The sequence below is a fragment of the Neophocaena asiaeorientalis genome, unplaced genomic scaffold (genome assembly GCF_003031525.2).
Source record: "Neophocaena asiaeorientalis asiaeorientalis breed wild unplaced genomic scaffold, Neophocaena_asiaeorientalis_V1.1 scaffold143, whole genome shotgun sequence".
Lineage (NCBI taxonomy): Eukaryota > Metazoa > Chordata > Mammalia > Artiodactyla > Phocoenidae > Neophocaena > Neophocaena asiaeorientalis.
In genome coordinates, this window is record NW_020175536.1 from 6350819 (window position 1) to 6375622 (window position 24804).

General features: G+C 35.1%; 1 non-coding gene across 1 annotated transcript; it reads left to right on the forward strand.

The window, feature by feature from the left end:
• Positions 1 to 3099: 3099 nt before the first annotated feature.
• On the forward strand, positions 3100 to 3230 carry LOC112390396 (small nucleolar RNA SNORA24). Its single transcript, XR_003001270.1, has one exon. It is a non-coding gene; the product is annotated as a small nucleolar RNA SNORA24 (small nucleolar RNA).
• Positions 3231 to 24804: the final 21574 nt, after the last annotated feature.

Genomic DNA, 24804 nt, shown 5'->3' on the forward strand with positions numbered 1-24804 from the left:
TCACTTGTGATTGTGTATTATTTTTAAAATAGCAAAGCTATCATAATTGAAAATCCATATTTGATGGAATTTTGTTTAAAGTTCAAGCAAACTATAGTGATTTCTTAGGAGAGTGAAAGAGTATGTGTATGTGTTATGCATACTTGACACCAAATAACAGATGAGTTTATCACACAAATTTTCAATGAACTAAGTGCTATAAGAGCCCTGTGCTTATTTTCTTCAGATGCTCATCAATGTTTAAATTTCTAGTTTATACATTTATTAGTTATTTTTCTTTTCCTATCTCCATAGCCAGACTCTGCTGCGCTCCATGAGGGCAGAGATTTTGTCTCTGGTTTACCAGCATATTTCCAGGATCTAGCTCAATGCTGGTACAGCGCAGGTGTTTAGAAAAAGATGTAGAATAAAAGGATGAGTGAATTAATTAAATGACTCTAAGATGTTAATTAAATTTTTTAAATATTTTCAGTTAGATGACATGTTATAACAAAATACAGTGAGTCCCCTACATACAAAACTTCAAGTTGCAAATTTTCAAAGATGAAAACATGCGTTTGTATGTCCAATCACGTAAGTTAGTTCACGTGTCTGGCGTACATTGTCACGTGTGTGCAGCTTCTACAGGTGGTTGTGCTTTTGTGTACTTTACAGTACTGTTGCTGTGCAATACGAGGAACTTACAAAGACCTGATGACATTGGAGGCCCAGAGAAAGGATGAAGAGAGAAGACAAAAGGAAGAAGTAACCGAAGAACCCAAGAGATTCACGATGCAGGAAATGGCAGGGGGATTTTCTTTATTTGAGCAACGACTGTTAGTTTTTAAGGCACAGGACCCAAACGTGGAACAGTACACAAAGGTTGCAGCAGCTGTTCAGAATGTAATCCAGGGCTACCACGTCATCTATGACAAGATAAAAAGAGCTACTACCCAGACATCACTAGATCATTTTTTCAAGAGGGGAGATAGAATTGAATCCAGCAAGGAACCAGAACCTGTGACATCGATGTCAGGCATGAGTGAAATTGCAGCCTGGCCTCCGTCTCCTGTTGCTGACAATCCTTCAGCTCTACCATCTCCCACCTCTGCTCCCTTGTCCAGTCAGTATCTCTTCTTGCCTGTTCACTCGCTGCCAGCCCCTGTAGGCCAGCTGTTGTACTGTACTAGTGTACTTTTCAAGGTACTGTACTGTGAGATTAAAAATGGTTTCTTTATATTTTGTGTTTGTTTTTTTATGTATTATTTTTGTGAAAAGTATTATAAACCTATAACAGTACAGTACTCTATAGCCGATTGTGTTAGTTGGGTACCTAGGCTAACTTTGTTGGACTTACGAACAAATTGGACATATGAACATACTCTCAGAATGGAATTCATTCATATGTAGAGGACTTACTGTATTAGAAAAATTTTAAGAGTCTTTTATATTATTAAGTAATGGTAACTCAAAGATAAAATAAATAGTAGGCATAAATAAGAGAAAATTTTGACCTACAAAAAAGGCCTTTTATTTTTTATTTTTATATTTTTAGAAGAGATAGATTTGGTACTTGTAAAGTAGATAATTCCTATTTGGATATTTTCCATGATGTAATTCATAACTTGTTTTATGAACATTTATCTTGGTGTCCTTCTCAAAGAAAACAGAAAGTGTACAATGGACAAGAAATAAGGTCAACATGATATATGAAGAAGCAAAATAAACATCATAAGGAAATATCAACATTCCTTTAACAATCAGTCACTAATAATATGTCAGCAAGCATGAAGTCATCTTTAACTTGCAGTTCAACGGAAACAGATCATTTAAGTAAGGAAGGCAGTCTTACTAAATTCAACACACCTATCAACAGTTGCTTGACTATTTCACAAAACTGAAAGCCAGCTGCATAAGATAAATGCATAAAAAACTACAGCATGCAAATTAAAATACTAGTCTTCCAAAATTGCTTTGGACTGAATCTTCAATCAGATTTAACAAACTGAATTTTTTAAAACTAATTTCTTTATATTTATTTTTGGCTGTGTTGGGTCTTCGTTGCTGCTCACAGGCTTTCTCTAGTCACGGTGAGTGGGGGCTACTCTTCGTTGTGGTGCATGGGCTTCTCATTGCGGTGGCTTCTCTTATTGTGGATCACGGGCTCTAGGCACGTGGGCTTCAAAAGTTGTGGCACACAGGCTCAGTAGTTGTGGCACACAGGTTTAGTTGCTCCGTGGCATGTGAGATCTTCCTGGACCAGGGCTTGAACCCGTGTCCCCTGCATTGGCGGATTCTTAACCATTGGGCCACCAGGGAAGTCCAAAAAACTGAATTTTTAATCAACTATTATATTTTACTTTTCAAAGTAAAGAATTTGTCTTTAAATGGAAGAAACCTTCTTATCTTAGTCTTCTTAGAAGTAGACTCTTTTTGAGGGGAGAGGAAAGTTATTTTTATTCTGAATACCACAAAATACATATAGACAAATATAAATGAAAACATTTTTCAGGCATGAAGTATATATGAATTTAATTTTTTTTCCCGTAGATGTACATACTCTGTATTGGCCCTTATATGTCTGTGAGAAAGAGATGAACTACAATTCTTCCAACCATTTAAATAATTACTAGCTATAAAAAAATTCACAGTAATAAAACTTATTCTTCTTTTATCATAATGTCATCATATGTCTCAAAGGAGAAAGTTGAGAACTATTTAAATGAATAATTAATTTCATGAGAAATTGGTAAAAAATTTAAAAAGGAGGGAGTTGAATTTTAAGTGATAGATGAGTCTTCAGGTTTAAAGAGAGAAAGCATGGAGGATAGAATGATTCTAAAGCCTTTAATATTTCATTAAATAGTATCTTCTTCAAGTCATTTATTGTATCTAAAAATTGGGGAGGAGGGAGAATAAGAAAATACATTGGAAGAAAAAGTATTCCTGCAAATCTCCAGCTCAATATATATGTAATTGATTGTTAACCTGACTTTTCCAATTGCTTTAGAGTTCCATCCAAGTGCCACCACAAGCATTCTAAAGAGAGCTTCTGGGAGGGTTAACTGAAAGAAATAGATACCATCAACCCTCCTGGTACCCCTCAAGACTATATGAGAACTCCATGTATCTTTGGGACCTGTCAGCTGTGGCAGTCTCCCTTCTTAGCCATGGAGGAGCATATTCTCATTTATTGTCAAAGCTGTCACCACTTAATTGGTATCAGATTCTGACTTGTACAAGTAACATTCTTCACTTCAAAAACCCGGAGGGTACTGGGTTATTGGGCAAACACGTAACTACTGTTCAAATGTTTCTAGGAAACTGAACTAATTGTTCCAATGGATGATGAAAAACATAACAAGATATCAAGAAATCCAAAGCGACATGTGTGAAGTCTTATTTAGCATTCTGCAGTACACTGCCAAACGTGACTTTTAATCTTAAGTATGGTATTTAAGTGGAGAATAAATGAGTGCTTCCTTGCTATAAAAAAGACTATATGAGAGAAAAAAAAGGAAATAAAAGGGTCCATGAATAGAGTTCTAGGAAGTGTAGATGTCCTAGTAAAATTTTACATCCTTCCTTCACAAAGGAAGGATAAATGTTGCTCCTCTCATTCCAATAAGGAGGCTCCCACAGAACAATTTATAGAGATTGGGGTGCACGCAAGAAGACAAGATGGTATCCCCTTCTCTAGGTGGACATCTGCCTATGGCCCTCAAGATCATTTGTGAAGAAGGAAGAGAGAGTGGAGAGATTATGCAAAGTGAAAAGTGGAGACAGCAGTGAGACATGCAACATTCAAACTGTTTGGCATGATAAGGGTGTGGGAATTTCCCATGAGCCAGATAAGAAGGTAAATCGGCTTCAGTAGCCACCTCAGAAGCTGATTCCAGCAACAACAGAAATGATATACTGTGGGGAAAGAGAACTCAAGGAAGGTGTGAAGAGAATGGCTTCCACATTAGAAAGCTGTTCAGTGGGAAAACCTACAAAATCTGTGATGACTTCACATGTTCCACATGAAAGAGTCACCATTTAAATGCTGGCCATACCCATCTCATTGAAAACCAAGAAGACTACAAAGGCACCAATTAAGTAAAAATATTTCTGCACATTTCTCCTTCTCTGATCCTAGAAACAGGCAGGAGAGGAGTTAAAGAGCTGATTTTGCCCTTCTTTACAATGAGACCCTCAGGCTGAGGTTTAGCAAAAGTTATGCAGAAGGAAGAACATGAACTTAAAATACTCAACTGATTTAAATTGTACTGTACTGCAATAGACTTTTTTTTTACCCAAAAGTAACCAGAAAGTTATGGGATTGCCTGAGACAGGAAAGGGAAATTCTACATAGAGCATGTTAGAAGGTAGAAGTTAGAATATGCTTTTTTATTGAGGTGTAGTTAATTTAAAATGTGTTAGTTTCAAGTGTACAGCAAAGTGATTCAATAATTTTTTTTTCAGATTTTTTTCCATTATAGGTTATTACAAGGTATTGAGTATAGTTCTCTGTGATATACAGTAGGTCCTTGTTGTTTACCTATTTTATATAGTAGTATGTATATGTTAATCCCAAACTCCTAATTTATCTCCCCACCACTACCACTATCCCCTTTGGTAACCATAGGTTTGTTTTCTATGTCTCTGAGTCTTTCTCTGTTTTGTAGATAAGTTCATTTGTATCATTTTTTTTAGATATCACATGTAAGTGATATCATATGATATTTGTCTTTCCCTGTCTGACTTCACTTAATAAGATAATTTCTAGTTACAGCCATGTTGCTGCAGATGGCATTATTTCATTCTTTTTTATGGCTGAGTAATATTCCATTGTATATATGTACCACATCTTCTTTACCCATTTATCTGTTGATGGACATTTGGGTTGCTTCCATGTCTTAGCTATTGTAAATAGTGTTGCTATGAACACTGAGGTTCATGTATCTTTTCAAATTGGAGTTTTCTCTGGATATATGCCCAGGAGTGGGATTGCAGGATCATATGGTAACTCTATTAGAATATATTTTAAATATTGTAAATATCAGCATCTAATTGCAAATATTTAATATCTTTCTTACATATACAGATTTCTAACACTAGCCAAAATAATTCATTTTATCTAATCCAATAATACTTTGATGGTACCATCTAAAGATGTTTTGGTAAAGAAGCAGAGTAATTTTTTCTAATACAAACTCAAAAAGTTTAGTGATATTCTCCTACCTTAATCTTGACTTCATCTGTCATTAATTGAACTAATACCTTAATGACCTAATTCATGTTTAAGCCTTTAACATTTCTTAGTATTTACTTATACACTCTCATTTGTCTCAGGTTTACTCTTTCAAGTTTAAGTGTTTCCAAGTAAATAAATCAATGTTAACAATATCCATTGTCTTCATGAATCTTAGGTGATTGCTACTCCCAGATTTTATGTTTTCTAAGTGAAAGTCCTATATTTTAAGCTGTTGTCATGCATGTAAAAGGTTCCAAGCTTCATACTGCATTTAAATTAGATCTGTCAAAGGCAACACTAATTTTTGGCAGCTATGGAGGAGAGCTAGTCAAAACGTTCTTTTTAACCACAAAACCCACACATGGTATTGAATTGATTATATGATGGTGGAGTTCATTTATAGAGCACTGAATTAATTTTCTCAAAGCTAATAAATTAATTTACAGCTTAAGTAAGAAAATTCAATTTTCCATTAAAAAAACATTTTACTGGCTGAGTGAGCAAATAGGATAACCTATAACAAACATGTAAGTTTTCTGGTCACCACAAACCTCATATACAAATACTACGTTCCTGGGAAATTAACCACAAAAATCATAGTTAAATAGCTGAATATCTTGGACTGTTCTCTCCTCCTCAGCAAACATACAGAAAGTAGCTCATATAATCATGATAAGAAACAGAGGATGTGTAGATTTTTACTTAATTAATCCCACTGCGTTTGGCTCTTGTTCCAACATGACTCTTAATTGTAGAAACATTATAATCACAGAAATGTAAATATTTTCTTGTTTTCTTTCCTTTTGCTTAGAAGGGCAATTTCACAGTCACTTAAGTACTTAATTCACGAGAGGAAAATAAGGTCCAAAATTATTTTCTCCTATAGGTCTCTTATTCAATTCTAATGTAAGATACTTTTTTATAACTAAGGTCAGTCAAATTAAAGCCTATACTTTCTGATCTCTACTAATAAAAGCTGTGTGTACTTTCTCTAAATTGTCTTCAGATATGCTGTAGCATTCTTGAGGCTGAGAACCAGAACTTCCAAATGTAGCTATTTCAATAATTTAGGGTAATTTATGGTAAGCACTTTTTTCATTTTGTTTCCAATATCTTTCCTAGTGAGAGCAAATATTTATTGATCCTTTATGGACACAGTATCATATTGAGAAAATATCATTAATAGGTAGCCTTCTAGGATTTCAGCCTTTGTCCTGTGTCAGAACGAAAAGCCCTAAGTCACAAATTCAATATTTTTGTAACTATTTACTCTTCGCTATATGCAAAGAAGCATGCTGAGGATTCAAAGAGGAACAAGCTAAGTCCCTGCAATCAAGATATTCAGAGCTGAATGTACATAGTATTTTACAAAAACACTAGATAACTATAAATAAGGAGTGTGTTACAAAGCCACCATATAATTATAAAGTAGCTTTCTTTAAAAATATACTTATGACTATCTTATTAAATTTGTTACACTTTTAAAGAATGATGAAACATGGAACAGAGGCCTGAAGAATTCTAATTCTATACTTTCAATGTTTAAGAAGTTTTGGTAAGGAACTAGCAATTATTGGAGGTATTTAATAAATTTTAATTCTTTGTTACAAGTTTCAAAACATTAGAATCCAGTGCAAAATATGAGCTCTTTGGCAAGCCTCAGTTAACAAGATCTTTCCATTTATCAAAATACTTTAGCCTACATCATTCTGGGGAAATAGAGACTTATCACACTATTAGGAAATTTAGATTCTAAAAAGGGGACTTCCCTGGTGGTCCAGTGGTTAAGACTCCACACTCACAATGCAGGGGGCATGGGTTTGATCCCTGGTTGGGAAACTAAGATCCTGCATGCCGCAGGGCATGGTCAAAAATAAAAAGAATTTTAAAAAAATAATTGGATGTTTAATTTTGGGAAAACACGATATATGCAATAATCTTAGAATCAGACATAGTGAAACATATTTCTCAAATTTTTTTCTTGTTGAAAATAATTTTTCTAGAAAAACATGGATTGAGTTTTTTCCTTTACATTTGGTACAGCATTGCTTTCCTATCTCTTTGGTACATTATCTAGGCAAAGATAAATATCTATTTTTTGATTCCTCCTTTCAAATTCATTCCTTGAACACCTATTCACAGCGTTCTAGTCAAATCCAGATATTTAAACTGCAAAGGTAACTTGTGACCTTATGACTCATATCAAAAGCCTCAATCTTTTCAGCCACACTACACAATTATCTACCACTTATCACTCCTCTCCCTTAACTTCTTCACACACTTGTCTCCTACAGTCAGTCAGAGAGAACAAAGAAAACATATGTAAATCAAGGAAAAGCTGTATAATTAGTACATGAATACAAAAATGAAAAGAATGAACGGGAAGGAGGTAATAGGTAATCAGATCAAATACAAAAAGTGGAAAGGCAGGAGAATGGGAGAAGAAGCAAAAAATATGCAAAAGATAAAGTGAATCAAGGAGACGCATTGAGAGAATTGTTCACAAAGTTCAAACAGCATCTTTGTTAGTGATGTCTAGTCTTTCTCCACCATTACCCATTTGAGGGAGAGCCTTTATTAAGTCAACTTTAAGCCTCAAAGCACCGCATGCATTGTAATACATTTAACAGGTGCATAACAAGTCTTACTATTAAGACAACAAAAAAATGCTTTTCTTTACAAATCCAAATATAGTTGTTGATATAGATGAGATGAATTAAGTATATGCTATCATAACATGTACAATTGACTTTCAAGGACTGCTGTTACATTTACTACTTGCATAATTGCACTTTGTTCTAGTTATATCATGGCATGTGAACACAACTAAGCAAATTGCAATGGTTATAGGTTTTCCCAGAGTTAACCTATATTTGGTTAAATGTATTGGAGTATAAGAGTTTTTTTTTTTAGTTTAAACATGTTCTCAGTCTGTTTTTAATTTTCTGCTATTTAGTTTTACAAGATGCAGGATTGTAGAATGCGATGCCACTCATTTCTAAAATGATATAAAATCTCGCATACAATAATTAAGTCAAACCCTATATAAATTCATTTTTTGCTCATTTGTTTTGTAATATAAGTTTATGACCACAATTTAACCACAAAGAAATCAAACAAATGTATTAGTGCTCGTACCACAAGAAGCAAAGATATCCAAGTTTAACAAGAAACCCTTTTTAATTATTAATATGGAAATGAATTTGTGTATTCTTAAATCTGAATATCTATTCACAGTCTGCATTTTTCTAGCATTCTTTTTCAAAATGAAGAGTGAAACGTAATATTTTTTCTATCTGCCAGAACAAAGGAAAGATCAAAACAGATGTAATATGTATTAATTTCCTTTACTTGTAGGAGTGCTAGTGATAGGAATAGGCTTTCTTGAGGACAAAGTGGGATTTTTAAAAAGTGTTTTATCACAGAAAGAGCTCAACTCAGAGTCAGGTACAAAGAGTCCTAGACTTGCTCTACCACAAACACTTTAGGCATATGTGGGCAACTTGGTTAGGTGCTCTACATTAAGGTTTCACCTCTGAGCTGATGGGGTAAAGCAATGGCTTTTAAGTTGTGTTCCAGAGTGGCTGCAGGGGTTCCATCAGTCTTTTATTTTAGTTTAATTTTTAAATATATGTATGTATTTAACTGTGTTAAAATACATATAACATAAAATTTACCGTCTTAACCATTTTTAAGTGTATAGTGTAGTAGTATTAAGTATATTCACACTGGTGTGCAATAAATCTCCAGAACTTTTCATCTTGCAAAACCCAACTCTACACCCATTAAACAGCTCCCCATGTCCCCCTCCCCCAGCCCCTGGTAACTACTACTCTACCTTGTGTTTCTATGAGAATGACTACTCGTTTACCTCATCCCAGTGAGATCATACAGTATTTGTCCTTTTGTGACTGGCTTATTTCACTTAGTATATCCCCAAGTTTCATCCATATTGTGGCATGTGTCAGAATTTCTTTCCTTTTTCTGGGTGAATAATATTTCACTGCATGTATATACTACATTTATATACTACATTTTATTAAGCCATTTATCTGTTGACAGATATTTGGGTCTCTTCCACCTTTTGACTATCTCGAATAATACTGCTATGAACATGAGTATACAAATATCTCTTTAAGTTATTAAATATTTTTAAGTATCTAAAATAAAGTGGGAGGGCTTCCCTGGTGGCACAGTGGTTAAGAATCCACCTGCCAATGAAGGGGACATGGGTTCGAGCCCTGGTCTGGGAAGATCCCACATGCCACGGAGCAACGAAGCCCATGCACCACAAAACTACTGAGCCTTGCGCTCTAGAGCCCGCGAGCCACAGCTACTGAGGTCGTGTGCCACAACTACTGAAGCACACCTGCCAATGAAGGGGACATGGGTTCGAGCCCTGGTCTGGGAAGATCCCACATGCCACGGAGCAACGAAGCCCATGCACCACAAAACTACTGAGCCTTGCGCTCTAGAGCCCGCGAGCCACAGCTACTGAGGTCGTGTGCCACAACTACTGAAGCCCGCAAGCCTAGAGCCTGTGCTCTGCAACAAGAGAAGCCACCACAAATAGAAGCCCACACACTGCAACAAAGAGTAGCCGCCGCCTGCTGCAACTAGAGAAAGCCTGTGCACAGCAACGAAGACCCAACATAGCCAAAAGTAAAATAAATAAATAAATTTCTAAAAATAAAAAGTGGGAATGAATAAGTGAATATTAAATTGTGTTATAAGCCAAAGTTTCACCTGTTGCCAATCTCCAATATATTAATGTGTTTTTGTATAAACCTTGAAAAGGATGTTTAGCTTGCTTTCATGGTTACATATATTTGATTTTTTGTAAATATGTCATCAGCTATAAAGCTTATACTGTGACACTGACCTTTTATTTAAATCTAGGCCTGTACATGTCTGCTCATAAACAGAGAGTACACTACTAAAGCACTCAGGCAACATACACAAATACCAGTCAATGCTTGGGTATTTCTGCTTGGTCCATGTTTTCTTTGTGGTATGGTAATTTGTACAAGTAAACTCAAACATTATCATATCATGATAATACCATTCTGTGGTTTTATTGTTACTATATAAGAATTATTTCTTGACTCTTGTATCTCTGACAAGAATTTCAGCAAATGTTACATAATGGTAGGAGGACTTTTCAATCATTTAGACATAATATCATTTATCAGCTACTAGTTTTCTCCCCAACTTTGTCAACCTGGTAAATTCCTAAACATCCTTCACAACAGAGCAAGTGTCGTCTCCTCCAGGAAGCTTCATATAACTCTCTTCCACAACCTCAATATAGAGCTCTCTCCTCATTTTGTTTCTCCACTGTAGCCTATACATTACTGCATGCTTTTTTCAGTTCATCTTTGATATTTTGTTGCTTTTATTTTTATGAGTCTAATTTTCCCTTTGCACTAAATTTCTTAAGGGCAAAGGCTATGTCTCTATTCAATTTTTGTAGCTGCAGACCATTGTACAATAATCATTCAATAAAAGATTTATGAGAGGGTGAGCCTTTCTTAAGTTAAATTTAAGCCTCAAAAAACTTCACCCATGGGCTTCCCTGGTGACGCAGTAGTTGAAAGTCCGCCTGCCGATTCAGGGGACACGGGTTCGTGCCCCGGTCCGGGAAGATCCCACATGCCGTGGAGCGGCTGGGCATGTGAGCCATGGCCGCTGAGCCTGCGCGTCCGGAGCCTGTGCTCCGCAACGGGAGAGGCCACAACAGTGAAAGCCCCGCGTACCGAAAAAAAAAAAAAAAAAAACTTCATACATTATAATACACTTAACGGGTGCTTCATAATAGTCTTAATTATAATCCATGTATGAATAGACAAATATTAAGTGTCCCTGCCTTTTCAGATAGTTTATTTGCTGAGTTTCCTAAGATTCCAATATGATGTTTTAAAAATTGTTACCATTTACAAGAACTTACTTGTGTGAGTCAGGATTTTCTTTGAAGAGTATAATCAAAGCAAAATACATAAATAAATTGGATGCTGTGGGATAATATAATTGCAACTTCCAGGTTCAGATTTTTAGACATTTGTGTTCATTAAAACAGACTAATTTTCTTATTAAGTTCAAAATATATAACTATTATAAATCTAAATTTATAAGTTTATATTAATTAAATTCCACTTTTATCAGTGTTGTATATTGGTATTACACAGATTTATTTAGGAAAATGAGATTCTATTAATAAAGTTATTAAGGTTTTTTTTCTTTCTCAAGATTGCTTTGGCTATTCAGGGTCTTTTGTGTTTCCATACAAATTTTAAAATTTTCTGTTCTAGTTCTGTGAAAAATGCCAGTGGTAATCTGATAGGGATTGCATTGAATCTGTAGATTGCCTTGGGTGGTATAGCCATTTTAATAATATTGACTCTTCCAATCCAAGAACATGATATTTCCATCTGTTTGTGTCATCTTCAGTTTCTTTCATCAGCATCTTATAGCTTTCAGAATACAGGTCTTTGTGTGATCAGATGACTGACGAGAACTTTTCCAGCTCTCACATTTTATGAGTTAATAGTTCCTCTTCATTCCATTCAGTCATGCATTTACATAGCTTATGGAATTCTCTGCTCCCAACCCACAAGACAAAACTATGCTGAGCAAGGACAAACCCCATCCATCTGGAAAACTCAAAGAGAATTTTCAAAATTAGAGCTATGGATTCCACTCTGCTCTCCCTTACAAGGCCGTAAGCTTTCATCTTTGACCATACTACACCTTAATTGTTCTACCTGATTATATAGCTAAGTGTTCTAAAATAGAGAATCACATTCACTTATAGAACATGAATGTTTCTGGGTGTTACATGGATCACACTTATGTCTGCAAATGGTATTGTAATGATGACAAAGTGTGCTTGATAAGATCAATTCCAAATATATACATTAACACCCACTTAGTTGATATCTCTTTCTTCTCCTTCCATAAAGTTCTTTGAAAGAATAATCTATATATTTATCTCCTCCTCCTCACCTCCCACTCCCTCTTCAAATTTCAACCTTCAGGTTTTTACCCCACTACTCCATATAAACCACTCTGGAAAAGACCCTCATTACTTCCTAATTGCCAAATTCAAGAGACTCTTGTCAATTTTTACCCTATTTTACCTCTATTCTGCATTTGTCATATTCCTACCTTAATTTCTACAAGGCCACTTTCTCCTTCTTTGGTTTTTGCCTTTCCCATATTTTTCATCTTAGAGCTCCTTTTTACTAATTTACACCTTAAATATTACATTTTCCAATGGTCTGTCCTTTCTTCTCTTCTCTTTCCATTTTCACTAGATGGTCTCATCCATATCCATGGCTTTAGTCAGCATTTATACATGGATAGATTCTCAAGGCCGCAGTTCTAACCCAGAGTTTTCCCTTGATTCCAAATGCTGCTATATATTTCTTCTTGGAATCCCAACAGGCACTTTAATTGAAATCTATCCAAAACTGAGCTTGTTAATTTTTTCTCTTGGACTCATCTCATCCTCCATCTCTTGCTTAAACTATCACAGTCTCCCAACATATCTCATTGTTGCCAAATACCCCTCAAATACCCCAAATACCCTTCAATCTGTCCACTATACCTCCGTCAGAGTGAAATTTCAAAACTACAAATAAGATTGTCACTTTCCTTCAGAACCCATTCCTGACTCTAAGTGCCCAGATAATAAGGTCCAAATTTCTTGATATGACATGAAAAGCTTTCCTGACCATACTGCTATCTACATTTACCACCTTATATTTTGCACTTTCTTACACAAATTATTTTCACTTTTCAAATAAACCACACTATGTATGCCCTTTTTAAATTCACACACTGATCCTTCTGTGTAGAATATTCTGCTTCACAGTTATTCAATCTAGTGAACTCCTGTACATCTTTCAAAATAGTTCAAGAGTTCCTTTCTAATGAAGCTTTCCATCACTCCACCTTACATTCTTATAGACAGTAAAGATTCCTATAGACAGTAAAGATTTTGTGATACCGCTGTAGCCAATACATACTTCTATCGTGGCACCCATAATTTATTGACCTTACTTGTATGTGTCTGCCTTGCCTTTACATGCTTTAGGTTTCTTAGAGGCAGAGGTTATGTCTTATTCATTATTTTATCCCCAATCTGTTGCATATTAAGCATGCAATAAGTGATTAATAAAAGCATGATTGTATGAATTAATTAATGTGAACATTTCTTACCCTCAACTTAAAGTCTAATGGGGAAATGTCTAATGTCTTAAAGTCTAATGGGGAAACATACATCAAACATCAAAAATTATAATAGAGTATGTATCTGCAATGGTTGACTTGTGTGCATTCTGTTATTTCCAGGTAGGTCAAGGGAAAACACATATGTTCATTGTAAACATGAAGTATCTTTCTGTGTCCTTTGCAATTTGTTTATATCATTCCTACCAGTTCCTGTTTCTACTATAACTATATAGTTAGTTTTATATATCTCCTAAATATTAACAACTAAATAAAAATACAGATCTGAATACAATATAAAATTAGTCAAACTATCCCTATAGCAGTTTACTTTCAGAGGAATGAATTTCATGGGAAATATGTGAGAAGATACTCCTTTTCAAGAAAAATGTATTTTTCCCATGACCTGTGTTCTGCAGTTAACAATGGTTGTAGATTAGAAAAATGTTTAAGGTTGTGCTTTCAGCTGTTGACAAATTGTAAAATAGGCTAAATAAGAGGATACCAAAATATCAAGTGGAAATTGGACCCACTATTTAAAATTCTGAATTGTTCCCTAGGCTTTAGTCATGTTTTTTCCTTTTGTAGCAGGGTCAGTGTGAGAAGGCTGAAGTAAATGGAGGAATGATGAATGTAATGAGGGGAAGAGGTTGAGGAAATTATTCTGGCACTCATGATTTAAGCCTCAAGTAAGTATTCATTCTAAAGGAAATGAAATTGGTGATCTCAGTTTGCTCCCTAACAACTACTGTGGCAGAGATGCACTTTGAATGCATCAATGTGTTTCACATATTGGGAATCTCTGTGGAAATGTATAATGAGCTCCTGTTGGGGCAGTTTTCTGTATTACGCTTCAGTGCTAGGGCATGCATTTGTCTAGATGTTCTCAACATCCTGAGCTGCTCAATAAATTTTAAACATTTTGGAGACAAAAATAATTTAAGGTTTTCCCTAAGCACTCTCCAAGGTACCAGGCTGAAAACAAAGTAGAACCCCCAAATCCTAAAAAAACTGATGCCTACCACACCTGCAGTACTCACCTTGGCAAGGAACTAGGTGACATTTACATGGAAAAACCATATATTCCACATGGCTCTTGATGAGCTTATTTTTTGGAAGAAAATACACAGTGTCATTTAATCAAAATATAACACATTGGTATGAAATTTGATGAGCTAGCACAAAGTTAATTGTGTTTGATGACTTATTTCCAATTAACTTAAGACATATTTTACTTGCCCCTGCTTCTTAACCGTTCACTTTTTTAAAAAATCCATTCATAAAAATTAAATAAACACAATGTGCTGAATTTAAAAATCTATCTTTATCTGTTTTCATTTCCGTCCCTTTCTTTTTCAATCTCTTGCCTCCTTTCTCTCTTAAATAAAGATGAGAAGTGAAGAGGTACTGCCATCTACTGGTATATGGGAAACATTCCTGAAATAGTTGAACTGCACTAGAAATTGGCTTTGCCAAGGACACTCAGGGAGACAATAGAAAAAGGTTGTGGTGCTTTAAGCTCTTTAAATGAAACCCTGGATGATATATTCATTCATTTATTCACTAATTTCAGCAAAGTTGAATTTGGAACTTCCAGTATTGCCAAGCCCTGAACTAAATCCATAGAACACAGAGATGACTAAATCCTGGCACTTGACAGAAAAACCATTTCATTTTCTTTCCTTCCTCTGTTCACGTACTGTCAATAGTATATGAGGCTGTTTTTGCAGCATGCACATGAGTTAATGGATTGAGCCCCTGAGGATAATTTCTGGAAAATATTAAATATTTCCAGGCTACGCTGCCAGCAAAAAATCCCAGGAGGATTCCAGAAGCATACAAGTCCTGTAAATACCTCTCTCTTCATTCATTTGAAATTCAGTCTACTTATTTTAATACATTTAATAACCCCCTTAAATTCTACCATTCACAAAGGAACGGAGAAAAGATAGAAAAGTAGCTCTGTTGAATGTGTTCCTTAATAGAAGGTGCAGAACAGGAATATTGGAAGTGGTAAAGAATACACACAGATATTGATTTCACAACATTAATACTGATTAATACATCAAGACTATTCAGCATACACCTCGGATACTTTAGCCAGCCTGCCCTAACACCTATGCTATGGACTCGAATCAAACTAGAAACTCACTCAGGCAATGAAGAAGCCTACAATACATGTGATCATCAAACACCGATAAAAAAGGATTCTTGCACAAACATTAGAGACTAGAAGTATTTCAGTCATACAGTTTTGTTATTTTCTTATGAAATCTTGGTTTTCCCAATACACATCCACCTTGAAGATAACCAGACTTCGAAGATGATTCGAAGACACTTATGGTTGAGCCCCGAAACCAATTTCATTATTGTAAATTCAAACTTTCTCAGTCTCCCTCTACTCGTGGATAATAACACTCATCATCCCCTTTGGCAACTAAAAGAACATGTATGTTTCATTTGTTTCTATAAACCCCACAGTGCTTGACCCATTATAAGTCCCCAGTATATTTATATTTTAAGGAGTGAATGAACATCATTGGTTTATATGTGTGTGTGTGGTTAATTGGAGAGTTTTCCACCAGTGATGTGTCAGTGCTCTGCTTTATTATTTGAAAAGTCTTAATTTTGCTCTTTAAAAAAAAATATGGTGAAATAATTTTTGACCAGCAAAAGAGTTGCAAAGATAGAGAGTTCTCTTATACCCTTCATTCAGCTTCTCTTTAATGTTAACATCTCACATAACCAAGGCATAATTATTAAGAGTTTGACATCACTATAATACTACTAACTAATTTATTTTGGATTTCCCCAGCTTTTCCACTGATATGCATTTTTTGTTCCAGGATATATCTCTAGTCCCCTCGAATCTGTGACAGTTCCTTAGTCTTTCCTTATCCTTCATGACCTTGACACTTCAGAAGAATAGTAGTCATGAACTTTGGTTTTGCCGGATGTTTTCTCGTGATTACGCTTGTGTCATAGATTTTTGAAAATAATACCACAAAGGAGAAGTGCACGCCTGAGCGCATCACATAGCACATTGGGGGTATATGATATCAATATGTATTATTACTGATGATGTTAACTTCAATCACTTGATGGAGATTGTATCTCCAGGTTTCTCCACTGTTAGGTCTACCTCCTGGAGGGAGGAGAGAGTATCAAAGCATTTATTCCTCTTTCCCCAGTGTCAGGTAGTTTTCTCACATAAAGTCTGATCAGTACTCAGCTGAAGACTCAAGGGAAAGCCTTTTCCAACTTCTAGAGCTCTGTCTTCTCATCCACGTCTCTTCTCTCCTGTGCACTGCCCTATAAATTTCTCTCTGCATTCTCAGCTCTGTTTTCTCAACTCAGGGAAATTATGAGGGTCCATTTGGGTTCCCTCCCCCTGCACTGCAGCCTAGATATTCTCTTAAGGCAATATGTTGGATCAATAGTAAGATTCACCTCATTTGTTTTCCTTCTCTCAGATGCTGGTGGTTCCATTTCTGAAAAAACATTGTTTCTTATATTTTTGTCCCACTTTTTATTTGTTTAAGGTGTATGGGTATGTCCAGGCCTTTATTCCATGTGGCTGGAAGCAGATACCAAGCTCAATGTTTTAAATACCATCTATATGATAATACCACTAAAAATTAAAATTTTAGTTCACTACTCTCCCTTGAATTACAAACACATATCCAATTTCCCATTTTATAAGTTTCCTTAAGTTCTCATTAACATTTTAAACCCAACTTATCCAAAGCATGAAGCAAACTCTTGAGTCACTCCATCCCCTATGCATTTCTCTTCTGCTAATCCCAATTTCAGTACATGTCACCACCAGCCTCCTAGATGTTCAATTCAAAAATCTAAGAGTTATCTTTGACTCCTCTTTTCCCCTACTCTCATATGCAATACATTGGCAATTCTTATTATTCTATTTCAAAATGCATATCAAATCCAGCCTCTTGTCTCTCTCTACACAGAAACCACTCTCAGAATCGCTCATCTGAACCACTGCAGAAACTTCTAATCTCTTTCCTCCCACTCTTGCTTCTCCTCTTTAATTCACTATCTAGCAACCAGAATATTTTTTAAATATACATGATATCCTGTTATCTCCCTTATAAAACATTTTCAGCAGCTTCTTGTTGCAATTTGAAAACATTTCTCACACATTACTATGACCTTCAGGGCCCTACTTGATCTGGATACCACCTTCATCTACAATCCCATTTTATACCTGATATTCTAGGCACATAGTCTTCCTTTCTGTTCTCAGAATATACCAAGTACCTTCCCATCTCAGAGCCTTTATACTTTTCATTTCCCTTTCCTGGAATACTCTTTTCCACAGGCTCATGATATGGCTAGTTTTCTCCATCATTCAGGTTTCAGCTTAAATGTCACTTTCTTCAGAAAACATTCCTTGACTACCCTATTTAAAGTTGGGCTCCTAGCTTCAATTACTTTCTTTTACATCATAGTATTTGTTTCCTTGGTAATAAAATGATTTTTTTATTATCTTGGTTACTTGCTTCTTTGTTTATTTATCATCTGTTTCTTAGACAAAAACTTTTAGAGGAAATGGTCTTTTTTCACTACTGTATCACACTGTATGACATGGGGTCTGGTATGTACTTGATGTGCTATAAAATTTCCTGAATAAATGAATGAAGATATAAAGACTGTTTTTATAAATAGGAAGGAGGCTAATGTCATGATCTGGGCAAAATTTGACTTGGTGAGCAAGAATCTAGACAAAGAGTGGGTCAAATCAGCTTGTCACCTGCTTTTGTAAATAAAGTGATGTCAAAACACAGCCACACCCATTTTATTATGTATTGTCTATGGCTATAGCGGCAGTGGTTGTACCAGAGACTATATGGCCTGAAAAGCCTGAAATATTTACCATCTGTCCCTTTATAGAAAATGTTTACCAACTCTTGATCTAAACATATGCAGAGATAATGGAGATATAGCAGGAAAACTAGAATATTTAAAGTACTACTCTCAGACCACAAGTCTGTGTTCCATGACAGTACACATGAAATCCATCTCTCTCCCTCTTCACGGTCTGCTCTCTACATTCTTCCCTACCACTATCACCCCAGGGTTAGGATAACCTTGTGCATCCTATGTACTGATGTACATCCTATGTTTCTGAGACCCTGATTATGTCTTTAAAACTCCTTCTTTATTACTATAAAAGTACAGCCAGGATGCAACTTACAGATTCTGTAGTTTGTCATAATTTCCCAGAACTTTCAACTTCCATATTCTGGGTCAAACACCACCATCACTCTTGCTATTTCTTTTGCATTTTCAAAATGTTGCCATTTCATGAAACTTATTGAAATGCATATTGTTTTTGCTGGAATTCTATTAAAATGTAATTTCAACCAGAAAGAGTGATCCATCTTTCTAGGATCATTGGATGCGTAAATGCCCTTTTAAATGGGTATTCAATGCATTCAACTTTCCAAACCATAATGTCAGCTAGACCACTGGAAATGTAATATACATTACCAGTACTTTCCAAAGTTCTTAATGTAATATACGTTACCAGTACTTTACAAAATCAATCCAAAGAAAATATTTTATTCAACTAGCAATGAGTGTTTGTGACAAAAGTTGCAACCAGACACTTTTTCTGCCTTCCAGCACTCCTACTTGGAGGCAGGAGGCCATGGAAGACTTAATATGTCTACCAAGGAAGCCTCGACTTTTCCCAAGGTCTCCTCACTTTGTCACCATGACAGATTTTAGAAGTGGCGGCTTTTCAACTTCATATGATCACGTATCAAATACACAGTGATATTACCACCTAAACACAAATGATGTTACAATGTAATCATTTCCCGCTCCAAGATGAAAAATGATTCATAGGTCACCAGGTCACAAAGGAAAAAGTTGAATTTGAGGAGAAGTCTTTAGAGGTTCATGCATCTTACCTCTGTGCGTTGTCCTATCTGGTTATATCCTTGAATATGACTATAGAATTAAAAATTAGGCTATTGATATTAAATATAAATTTTTCACCACATGTGACATTGGTCACTATAGGTAAAGATGGAGACACATTAAGACAATGTGAATGATTTTATGGGGGTCTGTCTTAGATATTTTGTGTCTGTGGATAAGCAGCCCACATGATAATTTAAATGCCTTGAAAGCCCTCAAGCTCACACTTTTAGCAAAATCAAAACAAAATAAAATAACCTGCTTGGCTGCTTTCCATAACTCACTCTTCCATTACTTAGTATGTCCTGCAGCAAAGGTCTAGGAGTTCTTTCAAGTAAGTGGAATCAAAACCAAAACAAATCAAAATGAAACTTAAAAAACAAAATGCTAAGAAATAAATCTTAAAAGACCAAGTTACTTGCAGAGTGAAAATATTTAATATTCAAGCCTCTCAGATCAACATGGTATCATCTAAAATGGTTGTAAGTATGTAAATAAATTGTATTAAGGAGTCAAGGAACAGAGTATATCAAATTTTCAAATGCTCCTCTGAATATCAAAGCAAGATATTAGTTTACCATTAAGAACCAATTTATATTGTTTTGATGTGTTAGACTTCCGTTAACCAGAAAAGAATCTACTTTCATAATTATTGACCTAATAGATTATTTTTTCATCCCCAAATGTAAGAATATGGAAGATAATTTTTATATGTTTTGAATTCCAAGTATTTTAATTTCTTTTCTCTTTTCCAGTTAAATGTTGATCAATACCAACATCTCACTGAGAAGGGAAAAAAATCCAAATTATAAAAGTAATCATTTGGATGCGTAAATCAACAATATTTATAATACATCAATATCAGGAAGTAGTTCATTTATCTGTTCAGGCAAATGAGATACAATTTGAAATGTAGAAGAAAGAATATGGGGAATTGGCTCAGGATTTTTTTCAGTTTGTAGTTTTATTTACCTAGTTTGCTACATACCTACACATACTCCAATTCTGTTCTTTTCTTGACCAAAATTCTCTCAATTTCTCAAAAACGATAAGCTTGGTATAGGAAAGAAGATTTCTTTTTTTTTATGCAGTCTTTACAAAATATTTTTTTCATGTAAACACAGCTTCACTTTTTCCCCCTATAAAAAAATGGATAATAATCTAATAGACTCCACATGGAATGAGCAATTTCCCATTTTTTATCAAATTAGCCCATCTTTCATACACATGAGCCTTTGGTCATGCCATTCTTTCCATTGAAATGCCCTTTGTTCTTGCTCTCTTGCATGAGGGAACAATTCAACTAAAGCTGATACCATCAAAACATGAAAAATCTCAAGGCTTGTGAATTCAAGCCTTGCTTGAATACTGCTCCTCTACTAACAACATTCTGCATGTTTGATATTCCTTAAGATATTCTGTTCATCTGGTCCACCTCCCTTTCACTAAGTGATGATTGATTGATTCTAAATATACATTAGGCTATATTGTATACTAAATACCATTCTAAATGCTGGTACTACCATGAGTTATCAGAGACTACAGTTAGTTTATTAGCTCCTATTTTAGATGCTGGGACCTCAATAAAGTTCTCAAGTGCTTAACAATTTAGTTGGGGATTCAGCTCCTATATATTACAATAAAATAAATGATAGAAAATATTACCTAGTATCAAGTGATAATCCTAGAATGTAGATGAGAATAAATTTCAGCGAAAAAAAAACATGGTTGCCCACAGGAGTAATCAGGAAATATATGTTGGAGTAAAAAACATGTAAAGTAGGAAAGGAAGATATCCTAAGAAGAAAAAAAAAAAGGAATGAACAAAATTATGGATGTGAGAATATATGACGGGCCACTGAAAAAGATAATTCACGTAAGAAACAGATGAAAAAATTGAGAGTAAGGGGATGAATGCCAAAGTAAGCTGCCTAGATTTATAGATGGCAAAGGGCAAACAAAGACTTCTGAACTGTGGGTGACATGAACAGAGAATTGCTTTACAAAGATTAATTTGACATCAGAGTGCTATATGAATTGGGGGTAGGAAGATGTTTTTAGGAGATTTTGCAGATTAAAAATAAAATAACCACAGTCTGTAATACAGTAGTGTCAATGGGATTTTTTTTAATGTAATGATATTACCAAAAAATCTATAGAAATTGGTGAGTGAAATTACATAGAGAATAATTTGGAGGGAGGCTAAGACTAGAAAAGAATGAAACACACAGAGTAAAGTCAAGATCACTGCCTGGAAGGTATAAGGTAGAGAAAAATTTCTGTTATTTGTGAGCCACATTTTTAAAACATCAAGTGGAGAACACCTTTGCTGTGACTTGTTGCCTCACACTTTCCCTTCCTATTTGGCCACATCTTATCTTTCTCTATGAGCTATGCTTTGACAAATAGAATCATTTAGTAAATCTTTATTCTTCGATAATGCTTTCATTATTAATTCATTTAATTTATATTTATTGAATGTATACTAAATGTTAGGCATTATGGTAGGTAGTGGGAATACAATGATGAACAAAAGTAGACACAGTGCCTACCCTCATGGTGTTTCTAGCATAAAGGAGAAAACACATGTTTAACAAAGAATTGCACAAATAATTATTTAATATGACCATTATACATGATATTAGGTAAAAGTGCTGAGGGCTATAAGAGTTTATATAGTAGGAGGAATTAACCTAAACTGGTAAGAGGTTCCGAGAAAGATTCCCTGGCAAATTAAAATAATCTTTGAGACTTGAAAGATGAGTAGAAGTTAGCTGTGCTAGCTATGTGGGGCGGAGGGTGGGTAGGGAGAGAGAAAGGTGAAGGGAATATTTCACATGCAGGAAATAAGATGTGCAAGGGCTTTAAAAGCAAAAGAACTTAGTGCATTTCAGAAACAGAGAAGGTTGGTGTGGATGGAGCCAAGTGAGGAAGAAAGAGAGATGATTGAAATATGAGGATGGAGAAACAGGTGGGAACCATATTATATAAATCTTATAGAATTTATGTTTATCCATAGAACAATGGGAAGCTATCAAAGGCTTTTAATGAAGGGATTTACAACCTGGTGAAAGTGTGAGTACTGGAATGGAGAAAGACAATATTAGAAACAAGAAAAACAGTTTGGAGATTATTTGTCTAAGTCCAGGCAGTTGATCATGGTGGCCTGGAGTAGAAACAAGAGCGGCTGAGAGAAGTAAACAGAATCAAGACACACTTTGCGCATTTGGAAAGTAAACTTGACAAAATTTGAATTAGATATAAGGTAGTGAAGAAAAGGGAATGTCAACGATGACTCCCAGGTTTCTGAAAATAACTCAGTGGATGAAAAAGTCACTTACTAAGACAGCTAACATTAGAAGAGAAACTGGTTTGATGAGGGCAGATCATAAGTTCAGTTTTTGACCATGAGGCACCAAAGTGGAGTGTTCAAATAAGCCACTATATATATGGGTCTTGATGTCAATTTGGATTTAATGTTTAATGCTTGAGTGAAGCATTTTTGAGGCAAGATTTCTGATACATAAAGTTATATAAAAATAGTTTTCATTAACTGTAGCTTCCACTTAGGTATTAACTATAGCTTCTATATTCACTTTATCCAAAGTGAATCTGGAAGCTTAAAAACTATGCACATTTTATTCATATAATTAAAATTCTGATAAGAAGAAATTACCTTTTCAAGAGAAGATCAACTAATTAATCTAATAACAGTGTTACGTGAGTAGTATTCAGTTAAATACAAGAACTGTCCAAGGTCAACTTTCTTCCTGTACAGAAAGGCTTAATCTTTAGCAGGCTAACATGCCATCCCTCCTAACTACTTTGTACTTTCCTTTTGTGTATCTGCACAAGTACCAACTTTTTTACGGACTAGCTGTGGATTACAAAAGATATGTAGTTAAGAAGAATCCATTTAAAAGATCTCCTCCTCTTAAAAGAGCAAATCTTCAAGAGGTAAATGAACTATTAAAAATGGAAGTTGTCATAGACACCATTGTACCCAGCTTTTCTCTAATGAATGAGTCCTTTCCATATCTGAATATGTTGTGCCAAACTTGCTTGAGCTCTTCTAATAAAACAGAACATATATTTCAAGAAAATAATTTTAAACGATCATTTGATCATGCATTTATTTTTTCATTTAGGTATTTCTTCATTAGTTCTACATAGAGTATATTAACAAAGCATGATGCTAGATGCTAGATGGGAGAAGTTGAATAAAAAGATGAATCAGTTATAGGTACTTGCTCCTCAAGCAGCTTAAAGTCTCGTAGATATAAAAGAAAAATGTAATAATATGAGGAAAACATAAGACTAAGATAAATTCCATAAAATATCATAGTAATTCAAGAGATGAAGAGTTCGTTTTAGCTGGTAAACGACTTAAGACTTGTAGTGGATATTGCTGTTTACCTACTCAGAATATAATGGGTAATTTTTAACATCTTTATTAGAGTATAATTGCTTTACAATAGTGTGTTAGTTTCTGCTGTATAACAAAGTGAATCAGCTATACATATACATATATCCCTCCATCCCCTCCCACACTCCCTATCTCACCCCTCTAGGTGGTCACAAAGCACTGAGGTGATCTCCCTCTGCTATGCAGCTGCTTACCACTATCTATTTTACATTTGGTAGTGTATATATGTCCATGCCACTCTCTCACTTCATCCCAGCTTACCCTTCCCACTCCCCATGTCCTCAAGTCCATTCTCTACGTCTGTGTCTTTATTCCTGTCCTGCCCCTAGCCTCTTCATAACAATTTTTTTTTTTTAGATTCTGTATATATGTGTTAGCATACAGTATTTGCTTTTCTCTTTCTGACTTACTTAACTCTGCATGACAGACTCTAGGTCCATCCACTTCACTACAAATAACTCAATTTCATTTCTTTTTATGGTTGAGTAATATTCCATTGTATATATGTGCCACAATTTCTTTATCCTTTCATCTGTCGATGGACATTTAGGTTGCTTCCATGTCCTAGAGGTTATAAATAGTGCTGCAATGAACACTGTGGTGCGTCTCTTTTTGAATTACAATTTTTTCAGGGTATATGCTCAGTAATGGGATTGCTGGATCATATGGTAGTTCTCTTTTTAGTTTTCTAAGGAACATCCATACTGTTCTCCATAGTGGCTATATCACTTTACATTCCCACAAACAGTGCAAGAGGGTTCCCTTTTCTCCACACCCTCTCCAGCATTTATTGTATGTTGATTTTTTTATGTTGGCCATTCTGACTAGTGTGAGGTGATACCTCATTGTAGTTTTGATTTGCATTTCTCTAATGATTAAAGATGTTGAGCATCCTTTCATGTGTTTGTTGGCAATCTGTATATCTTCTTCAGAGAAATGTCTATTTAGGTTTTCTGCCCATTTACGGATTGGGTTGTTTGTT